Below are 23,822 nucleotides of genomic sequence, written 5' to 3' on the forward strand. Positions count from 1 at the left end.
TTGGAAATTTCAGAACAGGTTTCGGCCTGTTTGACCACAATACTGACAATTTACCCAAATTATAACCAAGAGCCATTGAAGATAATATTTCTCCTGATGGTAGGCCTCTTGCAGACAGTAACTGTCAGTCCTCATCTGTACATTTTGAGTCAAAACATCGGGCCTGAGCAGTCAACATCTGAAATATGGCAGGGAAGAAAATTTTAGCCTGCCTAACATTTAGAGTCAATTTAAACTTGACTTGACATATCTCATCAACTCAGCAGGTATCAGCTGTTTGGCCAGCTGATTTCCTCACCACATATCCCATTTTATTTTGTAGTGCTGTTACGATGTTACTGCAATTCAGAATTACTGGTGTCCATTGTAGCTGACAGGGCAGATGGAATTCAAGAATTATGCTTTAAAATTTATCTGAAACATATAAAAATGTGTATAATATTGCAGGTAATGTCAACATGATCAGTACTGTTTTGTTAGATCTTTTTAATTAATGTTTTCAGTTCTGGAAAACTAAAGTCTATTGGATTCTTGGAACTCCTTGACAGAGACAGATTCCCTGACCTCAATCTTACTTTTTGTTGGAGGTAGCATTCCATGCCCCAGACTTTACAGAGAGCAGGAATTCATCACAGCACTGATGAACTAATCTGGGAGTAACAGAACAAAGACAGAGTTTTCTATAGATATATGTATCATGGTGACTTCTCTAGTGTATAAAATGATCCAACATTTTCATAGCTGAAATTTTCACAGTATCTCACATATGATACTCAGTAAGAGGAAAAAACACTGAGATATCTCTCTTCTATTTTCAAAGGGTTTGGAGAAACTCCTTCTATTCATAAAATATGTGATATAAACAAGTGACTGTCATTTAATCTCAGTCTAAAAAAACCTCTTGCTGTAATACACAGGCCGGATGCTTTAAGAAATAGCACCTTCACAAACTCAGAAAGCATCACCTGAAAAAGAAAAAAAAACATTTATATTGAAATCCCTTAAGATTTCTTTTTAAAATTTGAAAAGAGATCACACTGGATTGAAAAAAAAAAAACAAAAACCTATATGTTAAAAATAAAGCCAAATTAATATCATACAATGAATAGAAGAAAGGGTAACAACATTAATGAGTACAAATCAGGAGCTACAAGTTTTACAAATTGAAGAAAATTGGTAGAGCAGGCAAAGCAACAGAAATAAAAAATAGCAGAAACCACGTAACTGTGTGAGGAGAGTGTTTTGAATTATTTTTTACATTCAAAATAATAGTAAAAGTGATTTAAAAAATTACACATTTCTCATAAGAAAGCAGATAAAACCAGGAAACACTGATCATTTCTATTATATGCTGGGAAAAAGATGAGGGGAAGGCCAAATCATCTATTAATGAGTCTTAAAAAAAAAAAAAAAAAAGACTGCACAAGAATATTTCGTCTAAATAGCCCAAACCAGGATCAGTTACATATATATAATACCTACGCAATTCTGGGCACTCATTTCTGTACTTAACAATTAAAATTAAACTTCTAGCATCTTTGCCCTTGTAAGATACTAGCTTATGATCTAAGCCTCCTTAAAAAAAAAATAATAATAATAATAATTAATTAACCTGAATGCTGCTGCTTACTTCCTTGCTTCCAGATGCAGAGACCATTTTGCCAGTAGCTTAATCCTGTTTCTATTTATTTGGAAAACAAATAGAAATTGTTTCTATTGTTGAAACAATATTTGTTTATAAATTTCAGGACAGTAAAATAAGCATTATACATAAAACTTCCATAATACGTAGACTGGGACGATTATTATACATTATCCTGCTATAATATGTAGATAGGGATAATTATTACAGCTCTCCTTTTTGTGCCATCTGGAGGTCATCTTTCTCAATATTTTTGTAAGAAATATTTCTCCAGTAAGCTAATTTACATTATCTGTAATACTTTCACAGCTATAGCTCTCAGCAACAGTTAATCTTATTACGGGTATTTCAAATCACAATCTCCTTAGAATATGATCTGCAGTGACCCTGAAACCATTGAGTTTAAGAGAAGTAAGATTGACAGTGGAATTACAATCCTGAACTTCAGAAAATCAAGTTTTAGTGTCTTCAAGGCCCCGATTGGCAGCATTCCATGTGAAACTACCTCAAAAGGCAAAGTGGCACAGGAGAGCTGGCTGATTTTCAATGACAGGGTCCTCAGAGCACAAGTCCTTTCCAATGTGCAGGAAGGTGAACATGGATGAACACAGAGCTCCTGTATAAGCTTAAATGGAGAACAGAAATACATAGAAAGTGGACGCAGTACAAAGACATTGCCTGCACATCTAGGCATGGAGTCAGAAAAGTCAAAGTTCAACTGGAACTAAAACTAACAAGAGACAACTACAAAAACAAAATGTTTGTACTTCAATAGCAAAAGAATAGCTAACTGCAATGTCAAAGAAATAGTTCAGTACCATTTAATCTGTTTGGACATGCTCAAGTCCAAGGTGCCAGACAGAAAGCAACAAGGGCATTGAAGAAGCTGGCCAATGTAATTGCAAGTCCACTTTCTACCATGTTTGAAAGGTGACAGCAAGGAGAGGTTCCTATTATTGGAAAGAAGCAGAGGCCACAGCCATCTTGAAGAAAAACAAAAATGGCAATCCATCTTACTACAGGCTGGTCAGGCTGACCTCAATCTATGGAATTGTTCTACGGAAGAAATTCTCCTAGAAGCCATTTTTTTAACACATGAAAGACAAGAAAGTGGCTGAGTAGCCAGTACGTGCACTTCATGCCTGATCAACTTCATGTTTTCTGTGACAAAGAGTGTTGTGAGCAAGAGGAGGTCAGTGGATGTTGTATAAATCTGATCTTAGAAAGTCCTTTGAAAATCTTGTCAAGTCCCTTTATTACCAAAATGGTTATGGGCTGGATAATTAGACAATGAAGTGGATAGAAAAAAATACTGGAATGTGAAACGCAAAGTGTCATGAACAGCGGTGCAAAGTCAGCATACAGCCAGTAACTACTGGGGTCCCTCAGGACTCAGCACTGGGACATGAGCAATTAACGTGTTCATTGATAAACTGGAAGATAGGACATAGGACACTCTTACACAGTTTGCATTTTCCAATGTGGGGAATCAATACACTGTAGGGCAGAGTTGCTCTTCAGAATGATTTGAACAGTGTCGCGGCGTGACAATTAATAGACCCTAAAGAACCAGGATCCCATCCCAGGGAGAGAGACACAATCACAGATGCTGTGGAGTCAACTCTCATTTACGGGAACTTTCGCGATGTCTTTTATACCCGTACATTCGCTGCGCATGCCCAGTCGCACCCAAGTCACGCGCTCACACGCCCACCCCCTCCGTTTAACACACCTAGCACGAGGCATTACATCAGCAAGCACACGCCTTACTGTGATTGCAAAACTGGACACCCTTCCTGTTGTTCACCGTGCTGATCAGCACGCATCCCCCTATCGCTTTTACCTGCCTCAGAACAGGCTGTAGAAACAAGCTGACCAGAACCTCAAACATTCAATTTAATCACGTCTGAAGGATGGCAGGAGATACTCCCTGCAATGCCACAGGCTGGAGGCTGACTGACACTTATCTTTTGTTAATTACTGCAAAGTTTACAACAGTGTTGTTGCTGAGATCATAATTTTGTTGGAAATGCAATCCAGCTTTCTGTACCCTTTTATACAAAAGGACAAATTCTTATTGGCACTAACTGTTTTGCAATTTCAAAAGCACAATTTGAGTAGCTTAACATTGATCTAGATTTCTGGAAGTTATTTGTCTGCTACTCTATGAAGTGAGAGCAGTGCTCCTAAGTATTCTAATTTCTGTAGCAGAATAATTAATTTACTGCAGTTGAATTTGTAATGCAGTATATTAAATCATACTTCTTGTTGAGAAGCTTTAGGAGATTGTAAATGGGAAGGTTATCCAATCTGGAGGAGACAATCCTCTGTCTCAAACAGATCATAATTTGAATTTGACATGGCAAAAGGAGAATACTAAAAGAAAGAAAAACTGAGATTGGAGGGAAAGATGATCCTCAAAATAAAGGTAGAAAGTGCCTTCAGTTGATTTTATGTTTTAGTTATTTGGTATATTCCTAGGAAGTTTAGAAATATGTAGCAGTATTACCATCACAAATTCTACTCTTTCTTCCACCAGTGAAATTCTATTTCCTGCTATATGTTTAAGTTAGTCAGACAATTGTAACATCTTTATTCTTTTCTATAATCAATGTAATAAGTTCCTGAAAGTGGTATTTGCATAATTATACATATAGCGCAAGAAAGACAAATTAGCAAATGTCTAGCAGAAAAGTATTCTTTATTCACTTCATTGCTCCAAACTGTTGGCAGAATTATATAAGAATATAGTAGCCCAAATGTCACTTCAATGACAGGATCATCTAAATTCAGTGGAAGTTTAATAGGCAACAGTTAGAGGAATTATTCTGCATTTATGCTTGTATAGCTGGCAGCTGTACAAAGTGATATGTAGAAATGAATGGTGGCTTTAAGGAAAAGTTAAGGGGAAGGAAAAAAATTGTATGTAGATTCTAGGTGGGGTATGGATTCAACACCCACAAGTAGTTTAGGGGAAAATCTAATAAAAGTCCTATAGGCTTTTAGCTTCTTTTACTGTTACTCTCTCCAAAGTTTACATGTTTGAGAAGAAATTCAGTCAAACACCTGATGGGAGTTAAGCATGTAATTCTTTTTTGAATGCTAGTTCTTTAAAAATTAGCTCAGAGGATTAGAATGCTCAAGGTCAGTTAGTGTGGGCCATTAAAATGAAAATCCATATCTGAGAGTAACCATTTCTTCACAGATAATGCACTTTGCTGATGCAGAGTCTTCTAAAAACATATCCTACGATTTTTTTGTCATGAATTATTCCAGTTCTTCCCCAATAAACTGTGAAATAATATGTCAGTATTTCTGGACACTGATAGAAGAAGATGAGAACTGATGTAATTCAGTCTTGCTAGTGATAAAGCAATCTGAGTTACTCACACATAAAACATTCATCAAAGTGTTAGTCATCCTACACATCTCTGATGGAATTTCTGCATGTTAAAATTCAGATTATTTATTTGCCTTTGCATAAGACTAGTACATGTTCCATTCTGTACAGTGCATCGCAAGTGCAAATAATTTCGTAAGCAAATGAAGTACTGAAGTTCACCCATTAAGTTCAGATCACCAATGTTATTTCATAAATCATTGAATACAAAACCTTAACATCCAGGTCAAAATAGAACTGACATAATTTAGATTGCTTTATCAGCTGAAAGTGTGGGTATGTGCATGTGCATATATGCAGTGAATGAAGTATTTCACAAGAAATGAACTATTTTTATGCAACTATTTTTGTAAAACCTGCAAGGATAAGCATATTTGTGTGTTAAATATATGCATACCTGTTAGGCAGACTAATTGCCATAAGCCAGCTCCTGGCCAGAGACCTCAAGCTGTACCTAACATAGTACTGCACCCAAGCTAATAAACCCAATAAATGCATATAGATAAGAGCATGCTGGCTTGCAGTAGGGCCAGACTGAGCTTGTTTTCTTTCTTAGAAATAATTTTGTAGACTAAGAGAGAAGATGCTGTACTCAAAAACAGTGACAGCTTCTAGCATGTACTGAACTTGATCTCTCCCAAAATACCAAAGAATATGCACAGGTTAATCTTGTGTAAACAGACATGCTGCACTGAAATCAAGAAACTGAAACAATGTAAGAGATTGTCACTTAAGAGGGTCACCACATGAATACAAGCAGAGTTGGAAAGTAGATTTTCCTGAGTGCAAGTATTGTGGAATAAATAAGTTATCTGTAGAGAAAATAAGAAAAAAAAAAACCCTAAGAATTAGGAAAACAGAGCTATCTCATTGACTTAAAACATCGTGTTTACATGTAAAGTCTTCATCAAGTTACAATATTCTAGTGCTTCTCTACATACAAACATCTTTCTAGGAGATAAAGTACGTTTTAATTCCAACATTCACGTTTAGAGATAGGATGTGAAATCTTTCCCCTTTTTAATTTCAAAATGTTACTATAATAAGCAGCAAGTTGGTAATTTTTTTCTGCAAATAATGAAAAGTTACACACTACTCTGAGCCCACTGTACTCAAGGCTTTTCTGTCTCCTGTTCTTCTCCACTTCTCTTGTGATCTGTTTAACAAGAGCTGTGATTGAAGCAGTTACAATTCAAGGTCAATACCAAGTTTCAGTTCACAGTATTTGGGAATCTGTTGGTTATCTCAGTTGTTTTTATCCAGTATATGACTCTCTGAACTCTGTAATGGACATACACATGCCTCTATCAACATGTGTATATGAAGAGAAAAATGCATGAGTGGCCAATGCACCACGGTTTTGAAGTACAAGCTTACATTACCCACAAACCACAATTGCTTCTCAATATCCCAGTAATCTTCTTAAAAATTATTTATTTTTTAAAAAAAGTTAGCATTCAAAATCAGACTCAATTGTGCACATAATTGAATGACTACATTATTTCATTTAACTAATTTCTGTAACCTTAAGTTTACTCTTTTACATCAAAAAGCTGATGCATCTCTTTAAACTCTTCATTTTTCTTCCTTCAAGAATGGCACTTATTTTGTCTACTTTTGCAGAAATTTTTTTTCAAATTTAGTATTTCAGTCACTGCAGCTCTCTCAACCCCTAAACATTAGGATGAATTGAAGAAAAAAGAAAGTCACAAAACTCTGAAAATTAAGTTGATTTATATAAATTAATTTACATAATTCATAGGGGAAAATGTTCTTTATTAGCGTCTTTACTAATAGAAGAAATGCCTCATTAATTTTAAACACAATCTGAAAATGCTATCCACGTCAGATAGAATAATGACTGACATTACAGAGAGTACAATGAACTGCACAGAAAATACAGTCATTCATTATTCACTATCATGTGAATTTACATTCCTGTGTGTAAAAGTACATGCTTATTAGTACTATGAAAGCTTTGAAAACCTTGTGATTAACCAGTGTGTATGTAAGGAGAGAAGTCAAGGAGAACTTGGATTCAGAAACTCTTGCAGAGACACATAAAACACTGATTTTTATGTATCTTTAAAGTAATCTGTGCTGTAATGTCATTGCTCTCCTTTGGTCCACACATTCTAGTCATAGAACACCCCAAGTTGGAAGGGATCGTTGAGTCCAACTCCTGGTTTCACATAAGACCGTCCTGTGCCTGAGAACACAGTCCAAGTGCTTCTTGAACTCTAGCAGGCCTGGAGGGAACTATAATCGCTTCCCTAGAGAGCCTGTTCCAGCAAATAAATAACTGATTAAACTATCTCATTAACAGTCATTAAGATTAAACTATTTTCTAATTAATGGAAATTTACATTTTACACAGATTTTTTGACAACCACGCTGACATTCATAAATTTTTTCAAGGAATGCTATCTGGAATTAAAAAAACTGATCTAGGTAAAGATCTCCTGTTATTAAATCTCAACATTTGCTTTTAGAATAGATATTACTAATCTAACAGCAAGGCTCTAGACCCACTAATATCCTCTCAAATACTCGATGTAGACTTAATAATATTATCTGACATATGTTGCTGTGGTAGAACGGCAATTCATTCTTTTTTCATTATCATTTTGCCACATTCTGGTTACCCCATGAATAAGATTAAATGTTTGCTTTTGTCCAATCAGCTTAACTCAATAATCAGTGCGATGGTTTTAGTAAACTTGCAGTGTAGGATTTTAATGGATACACTAATCAATATTGAACAAGCAATGATTTTTTTTCTTCATTCAACAGCAAGGTACTATCACTGGGCTAGTAAAATCAAAATCAACCAGTATATGAACTTCTCACTGGCACAGTTTATAACAATACAGGACTCTTCCCTATCAGCTAGCACTTATTTCACAAATAAACTGTATCATTTCATTACAGAGAGCAATCAAGCTGGTCAGGCTTGATTTATCCTTGGACAGGGGGGAATGGTTTTAAACTGAAGGAGAGGAGATTTAACGTAGATATCAGGGGGAAGTTGTTCACTGAGGGTGGTGAGGTGTGGAACAGGCTGCTCTCGGAGGTTGTGGATGCCTCATCCCTGGAGGTGTTCAAGGCCAGGATAGGTGGGGCCCTAGGCACCCTGATCTAATGCCCAATCTAACAGTTGATCACCCTGCCCAAAGGAGGGGGTTGGAACTTGATGATCTTTAAAGTCTCTTCAACCCAAGCCACTGTACAATTCCTCTGACATCTTTTTCTTGTCTATGGAATTTACTTGCATGTGGGTGCAATGCTGCACTGTATTACTTTTATCAAGCTGTGAAGTTATCTCACTGTCCTACGTAGTTTATAAATCGGGTCATTTCAGAGGTACATTCTTTCCTGAAGTCACTGGAAAATAAGTTGCTCTTTTGCTTATTTTTTTCCCCATTATACACGGCATAGGAATATCAGGAACAGCCTGGCTGCACTTCTGATAAACAGTTTAAGTATCTAACTGAATGAAGGGAAGGTGTGCTATCAAAAATATTTTCATAATATATACAGATGTCAGCTAGGCAAGCTGTTTTGAAGATATCATCTACGTAAATGAATATATTAAAAAAAAAGGAATAACAGAAAAAGGCTGTCAACATATCTGTAAAAGCACACCCCCACAACACCTTCTTGTAGTCCCTATGGAGTCTTGCTCATCTCATCTAACATTAGAAGTCACACTGTGTTACTTGATTTATTGCAAGTTAGGTAGAAGGCAAAAATATCAAAGGGGGTTAAAAAAAAAAAAACTGACACCTGGTATATGTGAAAACAGTAATTCTCAGAAGTAAAACATAACAAAGTAAAATGAGGTTTTTAAGGGGAAAAATTAAGTACTATTTTGAGGTATATTACAGAGTTATTTTGAAGTCTCTCCTTTCCAATAGCCATGCTAAATTTGCTACTCGTATAGCATGAGTCATTCTTTTTGTCTTGACTCAACAGCTATTCATTTATTAATTTATACATAAAAAATATTAAAGAGGTTGGCCAACAATTCAATTTATATGAAGAAAGATCACACATGAAAAGATTTCTAACTACTGATAACCTGTAAATTGTTAGCAGCTCAGTATTCTGTCTCTATTGTTCTATCAAGGCTGGTTTTCACTTTTTGATAGATATAGCCTTTAATGCCTAACAGCTATGGTCTATTCAAATAAACTTTTAGTCTTGCTGCAGATCTCTCAAGCTTCTCAAGTAAAACCTGCTACCTGGCTACATTAACATATGTAAGTTTGAGAGAACAATATATCTGGACATACAAGTAGGGGAAGGGAACAAGAAGGATTCAAAGGAAACTTTGTATTTAAACATTCACATTCATCCATCTCATAATCAGCTGGAATGTTACCCTGTTTATCAATATTTTGCCTGTATTGGAAGTCTCAAAACTGGATGCATTATTCTAGAAGTGAAACAACAACTCAAACTACAAGCAATGGCATCGCTCATACTGAAGAAGAATGTAGCATGTTTTTACAGTATCAAATACATTTTACAAGTCAAGCAAACATCTGGTATTCAGGAACAAGCCTCTCCTTTCTCACTTAACTTCCCAAAGAACTCACAATTTATAAGAATGTATTCTATATTAATTACTTCTTTCAAGAAGAACACAATGCTGACACCAGCAGCATTCTTCTAATGCCCATAACAAGAGACAATAGTTTTTGCAGTACGTGCGTATGGAATACACATCAGCAACCCTAAATGGATTTAAAGCACTGCATTTCACGATTTAGTATGTACTTTGAACTAATTTCACAGGAATTTGAGTGCCTCTGAAGTGATGAAATTAGCAGGTTCCACAAATTCTAGTAAAATATGCTCTCTACCCACTGGCAAAAGTGAAAGCAATTCTTGCCCAACTTTCTTCTCTCATGTTTCAACTTTTTCACACACACTACAGTAAAAATAACATATGGCATATTCTACAAATATCTTGACATTCAGTTTATGATTAAGCAAGTATGGAAATCTCCAAGTGAGAAGACTTTTAAAGTATGTGAAATGCTTTTTATCAAAACTAAAATTCACAACAAAATGAATTTGGCAATTAGATTTAACTTACTAGAGTCTAAAATTTTAAAGCAAATCATCCAAATTTCTAACGACTTCAGCACTTAGAAAAATAACCACACAAATTTTCAACAGCTTATGAAACAGAAAATAGATCTCAACTGCACTAAAGTAAAAAAGCAAATATATAGTAAATCTCTGAAACTAAAATTGTTACCTCAGCTATGCTTTGAACTCAAATGCCTCAAGGAAGCCTATTCAGGTGACCTGCTCATATACTGAAGGTTTATTGGGGAAAAAAATATATATAATTTCCCAGATCAGAACTACTTCACAAATAAATCTCTAGATCAAATTTGATGAAATGTTTTTAATAAATATTAGAAAAGAGAGAAAGATACAGAACAAGAGAGAATGACAGAAAGAAAGTAAGAGAATGAAATAGATAAAGGCAACAGAGACACAATGGAGAGAGAGAGACAGAGAGCGAGGTAGCTTGAGAGATGGATGACCAAGGAAGAGACAACTGAAAGAAAACTAGCTAAGCTTAAGTGATGGACACACATGCCTCATTTTCAGGGTATCGTTGTGACTGCATCCATGCATATGCACCCTTGCTCCATGCAGTTAATTCTACATGTCAAGGGAATTGTTGAAAAACAGAAGCCTAGAAAAACAGGGCAGTCTTTCAACCAGACAACAAGAAAACTTCTTCCTATTTGTGATAAACAATCATCTCTGCTAAAAGTAATGAGGCTAATAATTAAGTTGGACTCAAACACTAGAATAAACTGATAGTAAATGATTTATTGGGCTTACGTAGCAAGGTTGTGGTAGAAGAGGTACTTAAGGGATGACCTCTGTGAGCAGAGCGCAGCAGCTGCCCTATGATAGATCAAAGCCAGCTCCAGCTGCTCTAAAGGGACCCACCACTGTCAGAGCTGAGCCATAAGTGATGCTGGATGTGCTCTGGGAGAGCAGATTTAAGAAAGGGAAAAACTGCTGCACAACAGCAGCTGGGAGAGAGGAGTGAGAACATGTGACAGAAAGAGCCTTGCAGCCCCCAAGGTCAGTGCAGGAGGAGAGCAGGAGGTGCTCCAGGTGCAGAGCAGAAGCTCCCTCCCATCCAGAAGAGGCCCACGGTGGAGCAGGATGTCCCCCTGCTGCCCTGCCCCCATGGGCACCATGAAGAGCAGATCTCCATGTGCAGCCATGGAGGAGCCCATGGTGCAGCATAGAATGAGGCCTGAAGGAGCCACAGCCCATGGGAAGCCCCCACAGGAGCATCCTGGGCTCAAGCTGCAGTCCTTGGGGAAGATACTGCAGTGGGGCAGGAGGGCTGGGGGAGCTGCCACCTGTGGGGACCCATGTGGGGACCCATGTGGGGCAGTGCCTGAAGGGTGGTCTTGTGGTACGGACCTATGATGGGGCTGTGCTTGGAGAGCTGCAGCCTGTGGGAAGCACACACAGGGTCAGTTCACGAAGGACAGCGTCCCGTGGGTGGGACTTCACACTGGGTAGAGAGGGACCATGAAGGAGCAGCAGAGATGAAGCGTTATGGACTGACTGCAACCACCATTCCCTTGCACCACTCAGAAGGTGGATCTGGAAGAAGGTGACTGAGAGAAATGTGGTTTTAGTTTGCTTATTTCTCATTGCTCTGCTCTGTTATCAACAGGCAATAATTTATATTAATTGCCTTGTGCTGAATCCATTTTGCCTACAGTGGTAATTGGTGAGGGATCTCCCTGTCCACATCTCAATCCACATACTCTTTGTTAGAAGGGTATTGGGAGAAAATACAAGTCTGAGATGGATGTGTGAGAGAGCAGCATGGTGATGCTGAGATGTCTATCAGTGTTAATCCATCACACATTAAGAGTGGTTTCTGAAACTCTGAGAATTTTCCCTTTCTATAAGGCTCAAGCAGATTAACAGAGTCCAATTGGACACCCCTGCTTAGAGTCAGCACAAATACTCTTCAAAGCAGCAAAAGAAAGAGTTGTTCAAAGTTTGGTGAGCACTTCAGAGAAATAATATATACAGTGTCCAAAAATATATCCAATAATTAAGGTCAAACAAAGCAATTGTCATAAACACTCAGAAAATAAAGATTATAGAATCATAGAATGGTTTGGGTTGGAAGGGTCCCATCATCTATTTCCAGCCTCCCTGCTATAGGTAGGGACACCTCCCTCTAGAACAGATTGCTCAAAGCCGCATCCTGTCTGGCCTTGAATTCTTCCAGGCAGGGAGCATCCACAACAATATTACAAAGATATCCTCCGTAAAGGATATAAATCTTTTTAGAGATTGGTTCCTAAAAGATGTTGTAGAAAGATTATGTTTTCAGGTAGACAAAATTACTGTGCTTAATCAAACTGTTAGCACAGCTGAGTATGAACTTTGTTAAATAAATAAGCATGACAAACTACTTGCTAAAATATTATATATATATATATATCTTAAAAAAAATTAAGGCAGCATGAGGAGAGGCTTTTCCACACAGTCATATTTGTCTGTTGCATTTTAAGGGAGCTACAAATTGTGTATTTAAGCAAGAACTAATTTGGTGAATTATGTTACTGCAAGTACTAGACAGAGAAGAGATAATCACTCCATGGTGCATGTGTTTGTTGTGAGATAATTCTAACTCTTCTCTGGTGGAATATGATGAAATGCGTTTCAGTTTCACCCTAAAGACAGCTACCTAAGATATGTCTTCCACTGCTGCAAACTTGAGCCAGGTCATTACTCACTAGACACCTTAAATAATACCAGTCATCCTTGAGGAGAAAACACACACCACTAACACAAATAAATACTTATAAATCCTGTGCACAGGATTTGTTGTCCTGTGCAAAGTAAGAATTGCCAGAATTTAAAAAGAAGTGCCAGCACAACCATTATATTAGCTACTGTTTGACACTCCCTTAGAATATGCCAGCAATTGTTAGGTTTAACAAAGATGGAGAATCAAAGCATCTTGTTTAAGAAAATTTATTTCTCACCATTTTTCACTACTTCCCCTCCATTTGAGTGTCCTCGCTATTATGTTGAGGATGCTATTTACAAGGTTTTCTTTCCAAAGATAGTTCCTTGCTTTTGAGGTCCACAACCAGTATTGTCAAAATGCTCGCAATGTGACTTCCCCTTCAGATCCAATATCACTTCAGATCCTCAAGGCTTAATGCTTACTAAAGACAGACAGTAGTTATAGCCTACCAGACAGCCAGGAGCTCCATGTAGTTGTCAAAGAGTTTTAAAATATTCCTAGCCATTCTGAAGTCCAGAAGCAGAAAGTGTTAAGTAATCCCACTGAAATCACAACTTTAGAGATTTCTCAGTTGGCCCACATTCCTTCAAAATTATCTATTAAGTTGATCCTGAGGGTTTCACCATCCAGTCCAACTGGCTCCATAGCCAAGCTGATTTATAAGCCTCTGTCCTGGACCTTTCAAGATGTTTTAGGTCCAACATTACTTCTTCCTTGAAATGCTTAACTGCATGTCAGAAGCTATGTAATAAAGCACAGAACTTTTTCCAGATGTTTTCAAACAATTTGAAGACCAAATCCTTCATTAACCTTTATTTCCTCATTTTCAGAAAGTAGATTCCGGTTTCAGATTTTTTTCCCCTTCTCCCTTTCTAAGTGAATATCTATTTTCCAGATTCTTTGCCCCTACTCCACATCTACCATTAGCTTCCATAGCTTTTACAGAATTGACAGTTCCCAGAAATCTTTACTTAAATCAGAAATGCACTTTTATAGATAATTTTATATGTTAAACTGCCTCTGAAAGAGCAATCACTAATGTAAATCCTACAAATATATGAAGATAAATACATAAAAATTAGAAAATACTTTATGGGCTTCCAGACTGGCTGTAAGGATTCAATTACCCAACCTGACATTTCATCCAGAAAAAAAAAATAGTAAAATTAGAAGTTGCAATTTCTTTCATCAAGCAATTTTGCATGACTCCCTGTGACAGACATAGTCTAAGGTTTTTGGTATATTTCCTTTGCATACCTCTTTTCTTGTAGCTTCCATAAAAATCTATCTGGATATATATAATTACATACTTATGACTGGCTTAGAAGCAATTACAAAGTTATCACATCAACAGATTTTTATATAGAAAATCTCATATTGCAACACTTAGAAAATGAAGCGGAAAGGTAAAAATAATACGGCATGCAAATTGTAGTACAGTAATAAGAGATGTTAAAAAAATTACAAAATACAATCAAATTTATTGTGCAAGTGAATGTAATTCTAACAAATCGTGTCTACAACAGTATATTTACGCAACTTTATTTTGTCCTGAAACTCTCATATTGAGCAAATGCATGTTTTCATAGTAACTATGTAGAGAGCTTGATTTTGGCACTGACTTGTAGAATTCTGAAATTTGACAGTACTTCAGAAGAAGGATAAAATGATACCATCAAGCATCATTGGACCAGAAATAAACTCACCTACTCAGCTGGCAAAGTCATGCACTGCTGACTTCAACAGTAAGTTAATTTATTTTTAAAAATACTTATACTTTGTACTTGGCTCCAGAGAGGATTCATTAAACAGAACATGAAGCAGTCTAACAATTGGTTATAAGTAATGGAGGAAAGGGGAGTAAAGGGAAGGGAGATGGAATGAAGGGAAAAAACAGGGTTTCGTTAGTTATAAGTTACAGAACCCCATGCAAGGATGAGCTGTAAATGAGCTACCAAAACAAAGTGGGGGCTGATAAATTTTACAGTTCTGTCCACTTTTTGATGGGAAAAACGTGGAGTTCTATTAATGGATCTTTCGGAGTTAAGAACTTAGTTTACTCTTTAAACTCATCTTTGCACACGAGGGTTGCAGTTTGAGAAAGTACAGATAAGATGGTTGAAGTTTCCCTTCTATTTGAGAAGAAGTTTTCTTTCATTACTACCACAGATAATAGTTGGTTGTTTTTTTTTTAACCTAGGAAAAGTAATAGCTCAATCTTGCATTTGGATAACTGATTTCATTATTAGACAAACTCAAAAACAAACAATAATAATTATGCACAGAATGAGGAGGAATCTGTTAGCTGATTGAAGGTGCTTTAACTGCTTGTATTTTCCTATGATAAAATTCAGTGGTATATTAAGACCTGTTCTGAATGAAATAGAAATATTATAAACAAAATTTAAGAAATTCAGGTAGTTTTCTGTAAGATTGCTTTTTACAACATTTCTGTCCACCCTTCAGTGGTGGATTCCAACTGTTCATTTTCCTAAACCCTTTGAAACACTGTACAAATATCAGGACAAGGAGAGATTTATTAGTTACTGAAGCAATATGCCTGTTGTACACTGAAAAGAAAAGAAAGCTATAATGCACCATGTGTTTAGGCTTTATCATTAACTATCCCTTATGAGCGATAGTATATCCCTAGATCAAGGAAACAGCAAAGAGACTTGCTACTTATAAAACTGAAATATTTCTGTTCAGATATCAAAGTTAAATTTCTTTTCCCCTCAGGTTCCAGCTCCACAGAAACCAAAGTTATTGGTTTATCTTTACTTAATGCATGATCCAATAAAACAGCCCCCACATGGAATTCAAATCAGGCTAGCAGGAATACTCAGAAGTCAGACAAAGGTAATATGAAATACTAACAGAGTAAAACTCTCAAGTGAAAATAAGAATGGAGATAATCAAGAACTAGAACAGAAAGCAATGATTTCTGAAATCTGAAAGATTTCTTCTGTCCCCCTTATGGTACAGATATTATATCCTTAGAAGGATGCTAAATGCTTATTTTACTGCTGGATAGTTTTGGGACTGCTTATGAATTTGTTACATAATTTTCTCTGCTGGAAGGATTGTCTCTGAACAACTACTGAGATCTGAAGGTGAGGTGTATGAAAGAATATGTGCCAGCAAAAAGGCAGAGTCAGGAAAAGTGCTTTTTTACGAGGTCCCATAATAGCCTGAGAAGTTGTAGTGGAAGGGCTGGATGGGCATTGTTCCCTGGGCTTCCCTCACTCCAGGTTACAAGTAAGCTGTAAGAGCTGCAGCAATACTACCATGTGCTGCTCCTCCCTTCCTTTCCTATTCTTAAACATGTAATATCCTACAGCAGAACAGTCTAGTACTGGTTTGATGAGAATGCAGAAAATTTCCTTTGTAGTTAAGCTGCCATTTTGTGAAACATGCAGAAATTCTATACGGAAAGCTACATTTAGCTCTTCACATACAAATTACAGAATGTAGGACAGGGAACGAAGAGCAGCTTATTGGAGACTGCAGTCAAGCTCTCAACATATACGCAGTCTAAAGCAATATTTAGTACAATGTGTTTTGATGTAATCTGACTCCTACTTTATCTCATCTCTTAGTTCTACTAAATGTACTGGTCAGATCCATTACACAAGAAATCACATTCATGAATTCCCTGTTATGTTTCAAGAAAATCAGAGCAACGGGGAATACTGAGTAAAAGGTAACATAGAGAAGTAATAATAAAGTAAAAGTCATACTTCAGGATTAGGTGGGAAATTATCTCACTCATATTCCCAAGATGCAGCTTCCTTTAAAGCCTTAATACACAGGTCAGTAGACACCCAAAGAACAAAGTCTACAAAAAATGAAAGTAAATTAAATAAACAATCGTAATGAAGATTTTCACTTTTAAAATACTCAAATATAAATAAAAATAAATAAAATAAATATATCAAATAAATATATTTCTTTTCTACAAGAAGGACATCGAGGCCCTGGAGCTTGGTCAAAGAAGAGCAGCAAAGCTGGTGGGGATCTGGAGCACAAGGAGCAGCTGAGGAAACTGGGATTATTTCGTCTGGAGAAGATGAAGCTCAGGGGAGACCTTAGCACTCTCTACAGCTACCTGAAGGGAGGTTGTGGTGAGGTAGGGGTCAGCTTCCTTTCCCATGTAACCAGCAATAGGACTAGAGGGAATGGCTTCAAGTTGCAGCAGGGGAAATTCAGGTTGGACATTAGGAAATACTTCTCCAAGAGAGTGGTCAGACACTGGAATGGGCTGCCCAGGGAGGTGGTGCAATCACTGACACTGAAGATGTTCAAGAAACGTTTAGATGTTGTATTGAGGGACATGATTTAGTGGGAAATATTGGTGATAGGTGGATGGTTGGACTGGATGATCTTGGAGATGTTTTCCAACCTTGGTGATTCTATGATTCTAAGAATATGTGCAAAAGCTTTGAAAATGGATAACATTATGCAAATTGTCATCAAAACTGAGAATTTCATGAAGTCCAAGGGACAGAAACATCACCAATTCTAGGAGTTTCTTAGAAGTATGGATGCTGATTATGGGGTCATCATTTACTTTTCTGAAGGAAGGTGGCTAAGTCATGATAAAACACTAAAAAGGCTTTATGATTTGCAAAGCAAAATCAAGTCCTTTATTCAATCAAAAGGAAAATTTGTGCCAAAATGTGAAGATTAAAAATGGCTCACAGACTTAGCACTTTTGGTCAATTTGACTGCTCATTTAAGTTCATTAAACATGTGCATTCAAGGTGAAAATCACCTTATTTGTGCTATGTTTCAGACAATAACAGCATTTGAAATGAAACTTAAGTTATGGCAAGCTCAAGTTATAGCAAATAATTTCCTCGCATTTTGATACAGTGACTGAACAGAGTCCTGTGAACAGTGAAAAGTATGCAGCCATGCTTTACATTTTGATAAAGAATTCAGGAATAGGTTTCAAGATTTCCAAAGAAATCTTTTTTTTTTTTTTTTTTTTTTGCATATTTGCAACTCCATTTTCAGTCAACAAATACATTTCTTGCAGATTTACACATGGAATGTGTAGAGTTGCAATCAGACAATCAACTCAAAGAAAAATTTGGCCATTTATCTTTATCAGACTTTCGTATGCCCTATTTATCACAGAAAAATATCCCTCACTTCACAATCACACCTTATTCATGTCATTGCTTTTTGGCAGTATGTACATTTGAACAATTATTGTCAAGGATGAAGCACAGGAAGAGTAATATTTTATCAAGCATCTCTGACAAACACCCCTGAGAACTCAACTGGGAATGGCAACCACTGCCACTGAACCAGCCTGATGCATGTCTCACAAAAACAAGGTCAAACATCCAACTAGTTTTATGTTTTTGTTTATGTTTTAAAGAAAAGAAAACATTAAAAAATGAGTTCTGTTATTATATTAAATTATATACTTTATATGGGGCCCAAGGCAATTCTTGTTCACTCAATGTGGCCCAGGCAAGCTGAAAGGTCAGGCAACCATGCCATAGTACAAAATATCATAATATTGTATATCTACCAATGTAGATATTGTCACGCGCAAGCTTGATACACTCATACATATTCATCACTTAATTTATTACCCCCACTGAAGTAGTCAAGTAATCTTTTGGGTAAGATATAGAAGATTTTAGAAGAAATTCAAAATGCACCATTAAACAACAGAGTTGTTGAACAGTTATTTGTTTTCATGATTATTCCTATTTTACTTTCCTCTCTCCTGGCCACAGGCAAATACTAGAATATATTATTGCAAAATAGTTTTAAAGAACAGATTCCTTTATTAAGTTTTTAGTGCAAACATTTAGAAAGGTATGTTCCATGATGTTAGCAATTTGTATTTTAAGCAAACACACAGTGGAAAAAAGATACAAGTACAGATGCAGGAGTCATCCCTCTCTTCTCATAAAGCTAGCTGTGGGACAGGTGGAAGATGAAGTGCAAGCAATAGATACATTTTTAAAGTTTCTTGTATTAGGAATTCTTGCCCTCCAAAGCCTCACACCAGTGTATCTAGAGGGGGCAATTTTAGAAGTCACAGAAAGTAAACTAGCTGTCTTTGCCCTCAAGATAAGAATAAAAACTGTTCTAGAGATTTCACTGCATTAGGCTGTAGTTGCACTACAGTTGGATTAAATATTTCAAGCCATGTCTGAATGTGCTCAGTATACTTCCAAACAAAATGAAAAATTGAAGTGGTAACACTTAGTTCATTCATTCTTTATAAATACCTGACAGATGTGATTCTTTTTTTCATTCATATCCTAAAATCACAAGAAGATGACTGGTCTTATCAATTTTCCCATCAAAATCTTCTGTTATTCTCACAGCAGTAAAATACGTCAGAAAAAAACAACCACAAACTACAGAATCACATTATTATAGAATGGCTTGGGTTGGAAGGGACCCCAAGGATCATCAAGTTCCAACCCCCCTGACACAGGCAGAGCCACCAACCTCCAGATCTGGTACTAGATTAGGTCGCCCAGGGCCCCATCGAACCTGGTCTTGAACATCTCCAGGAATGCAACATCCATAACCTCTCTGGGCAGCCTGTGCCAGCACCTCACCACTCCTTCTGTAAAGAACTTCCCCCTGACATCCAACCTAAACCTTCCCTCCTCAAGCTTAAAACCATCCCCCATTACAAGAAATATTACATGCAGCATTCACTATAACGATCATCTGTCTTTTCCAGTTATGCCATTGTCAGGTTACTTTCTTTTCCTCTAAGAATGGCTAATATCAGTTAGTTGGCATGAATGATTGAAACATATGTAATAATTTCTACTGCTCATTTTTATTTTGTGAACTATCCAGCTGTTAAATATTTTACTTGTGAAATTTCCATACTGCTCAGAAGGCAATGAAAGTAAAAAATGTGTATCTTCTGTCTCTTCATACCACATGCATCAAGGCTACACACACGTGAGAAGGCATGCTTTGCATTTCCCCTACTTGATGTTTTCATTTCTCTCATACACTATGAGTTAGAGGACAGAAGTCACTAAATTGATATATCAAGATATCCTGCATTTCTAAATATTTTCAGAGAGAAATAATTTCCTGAAAGATAATCTCTAAGCTATCTGTCACAGTCCTAGCACAAAAGGAAGTATTTTTTCCTTGAATGAAAATATCATCTTTAAAAAATGCACAGGCAGGTTTGGGGAAATTATATTAACTTTCACTCATAGCCCCAAATAAATTTATATTCTGCGAGAACAACATGCAAGCTAAACAACTATTATTTTCAAGTTTACTTCTCTATAGTTCTTTCCAATTTTCCAGCATTTATGGAAGGAGAAAAACCATTGACCTTTGAAAATATGGGGTAACCGTATGTTTCTTGAGGTAGGAAAAGAGCATCCAGCTCACTTGGAATTGAGTTAATTAGTTTTAATTTTCTTCTTTGTAATGCAACATTTCTTTTTTTTTTTTAAAGTAGAATGGAGAAAGAGGTCAAAAAGTCAATGAAATAAGGTAAGTCTCAAACACAAGTTTGCTACTTTAGCAAGGAGGTGCAGCTCAGCATTGGCAGCTCCACTCACTGCTTCCCCAGTTCTCCTCCTACTTTTACACAGACACTGTCCTAAGGGTGCATAAAGGAAGCAGAATTATGCCATGCCCCGACCCAATCTGCCAGTCTCACACAGCCCAGCCAGGTTACATTTCCCAGATCTCCCAACCCATGGCTGTTTTCTATTCCTTACAGACGGTAACAAAAGGGGCTGCTGGAGGCAGAAGACTATAGTTCATCTAGTTTGCTTAATGTTGTGCTACTAAGCTTGCAAACCCCATATTACTGACATTTGTTGACAGTCAACCACTACTCCAGTATTTTCTTCAGTGCACCTCCCTCCCTTCATCTTGCTGTCTCTCCAGCCTATCACCATCCTTCCATCCACTTTAGAGGGATAGAACATAGAAAATAAAACTATAACAGGATCTCAAGATAGGAGGAAAAGGTTGTAGTTGCCCAGCAGAATTCGAGACCCTGTTCCAGAGAATGAAGGAGAACAAAATAGTGATTGAGTCACGAAACCTCTCTGGAGAGAGATATACTAATCACATAAGAAGGTACTAAAAGAGGTCTTAATCCAGGTATCTTGTTGGCACATTGGCAGATTAGCATTATAATTGATATACACCCTCAGTACAGACTACCAGGTGAGGAAACACTTTCCTCCCCCTCCACACTCTCAATATGAGTTGAAAGGGTAAAACATACAACACAAGATGCAGCCATATCTTAACTATTCTTTTTCAAAAACAAGGAATAGTTCAATACCTGTTTTCTTAGGTTGTGTTCCTGATTGATGGACTACATGAATTAGGAGTCTATTCTGTCTCTGGAAATCTGGTTGGTTTTACAGTGACTATGGGTACTAGCACTTACAGCTGAAGACGTACAATTATGTTTACACCAAATAAAATGTGCCTGTTTCTTCCCCTCTCAAATTTCTCATCTTATGGTTCAGCAGAACTTTGTTATTCCCTTCCTAGCTGTAACTTGCAAAAGTCAACAATTTTATAGCATGGCATCCAATATGGGTTATAGCATAAATGATGCTTCTTGGAAAGGTTTCTAACTGCCTATACTTTTTTCAAATTATTTGACTGTATCAGACTTTTGAAATTAAAATTCCTGTGGTTGCGAGGGCACCTAGTGGTAAGCTGCACTCCTGTATATAAAATAACTGATCTTTGGTTATCAGAAATTTGTATTCTTTTACAGATCATTCTACTGTTTCCATAACAAACATTCAACTGTGTAAGATGAAAATTTAAACTAAACAGCATAAATAAATAGCAATTAAATATAGTAATTGAAAATAATACACTAGCAATTCCACTGCCACAGACCCACCCCCACCCAAACCTGACATTTGTTTACAGGAGCTGAAAAGCAGACTGTGAAAACAAAACTTTTTATCCTGTATGCCCTGTCAGAGCCCAATACTCTCTCAGCATGTTCCAGCTGAAAGCATTCTATATTTAGACCTTAGAAACTATTCCCTTACTTTAATTTTAAACTTCTCTTGTCAACAGAGAATACCACAGGTTTTATGGTTTTCTCTGTCCAGATTCTACCTGCAGTTTTCCACTAAGCCATCTTCCTGCAGTCTCACCCACTGATCTTACTGCCCGTTTTCTCTTTCCTTATTTCTACCTAGAGCCTTTAAGAAGAAATACATCCAGGTCTTTTTCAAGCAAGCGGTTTGCCTAAGCATTGATTCTACTGAGTAAAATGTCAGAGCGGTGGCATGTATGAATTCTTTACTTGCTCCTCCCGTAGTCCCTAGCACTAATTTCTGACCTGCAGATTACTTGGTGGCATGTTCTGAGTTTCAAATACACTCACAGTTTGATTACTGACATTCTACTAACAGATCTACAGCTGGTCAGATACTTCATGATCTACCCACACCACCACAGCACTAATTAATCAATGCCAGACTGACTAGTCTTTGTGGTCTTTTGTTTGTTTGGATGGTTTGTTTAGTTTTATTGGTTTATTTTTCCTGTTTGATTTTTTGTGTTTTCCAGTCATTAGGTTTTTTTTAAAAAAATTACCTAGATATATCCAGCAGCAAGCAGTATACCTACTCCAGCTCCACTGAGCCATGCAGATCCTAAATGCAGTCATGAAGGCTGGTAATACACACTTCAGTTGTTCTCTAAGGAACCAGAAAAACAAAAGAAATGAAGATTTTTTTTGTAGCAATATGCAGTTTTATATGACAATATATGACCATTAATGACAAGATCAATCTCAAAATTTAAATCCTGATAGATCGCTATCATTTGATGCTGCACTAACGCCTCCAGAGTCCATCTGTAAAAGCCAGAGTCTTCCCCAGGATTCAGTAACTCCCTCCCAGCAGCCACAGAGCTCTGGAAAGTCAACCTGGTCCTTATAAACAGAATGAAACATCCAGCAGGAGCACTCATCTGAGCAGATGAATCCTACTATCCTCAATTACTTCATGTAGCTCAGCACCAACATCATTTTGCGTAACAACTTATCAGCTGGATCTCATCAGCAGCTATAGATGAGATAGAAAGTTCCCTGAACTCATTGCAGAAAGCAGACAGGAATCACTTGCTGATCTGCATGAGAAATTCCATGCAACTACATTGTTCCTTCATAAATTTCTCTCCATGTGAAATTGCATGTTTTCACATGTCTTCCTGCCTGCTTTTTCAAACAAATCTTTGCATCAAAGAGCTAGTGTCTTATCTCTGTATGGAAATCGTTGATTGGTTCAAATTATTCTATGAAAACTGTCTCTCACCTTTTTAATGAAGCGTTATGTAGTGGCTATAAAACAAGAGGAACTAAATTGCCCTTTGAATCTCATGTAGAATTGAAGCTTCATGTAGGATCTTTCTGGAAAAGCTAACTACATTCAAGACCGCTTACAATCACAAGTCCACATCAGAATCGCTTAATTGGAAAAAATTATTAATGTAAACAAAACACAGGAAAATATTGGCCAATTGGTCAATTTGATTTTCTCCGCTCATACAGCTGTAAGGTAATATTGTCCATGCATGGATGAAATAACTAAGATATGCTCAGGCAGAAAGGGATATCTATAAATGTACATAATACAAATACTTACGTGAACAGTTTTGCTCCCTTTCTACATATCGAGACATCTCATAGCCTTACTTGTGGCTATTAGACACTTTTTATTGTACCACTATTGTACTGGTGAAGAGATAAAATTTGTTTGTCAAAGTGACCTGAGAAGTACTTACTATGCAACTTAAGCATTAGAACTACGTCTTTCACAGATTATTTGTATCAAAGGTGGTGTCCCTTCCCTCACAGAAAACGGAAGGATTATTTCTATCTACAATGATGCAAAAATGTGAACCTTTGCATTAACAGCTGGTCAATTTGTCCAGAAAGATAA

Source organism: Numida meleagris, chromosome 1, assembly GCF_002078875.1.
Source record: "Numida meleagris isolate 19003 breed g44 Domestic line chromosome 1, NumMel1.0, whole genome shotgun sequence".
NCBI classification, from domain to species: domain Eukaryota; kingdom Metazoa; phylum Chordata; class Aves; order Galliformes; family Numididae; genus Numida; species Numida meleagris.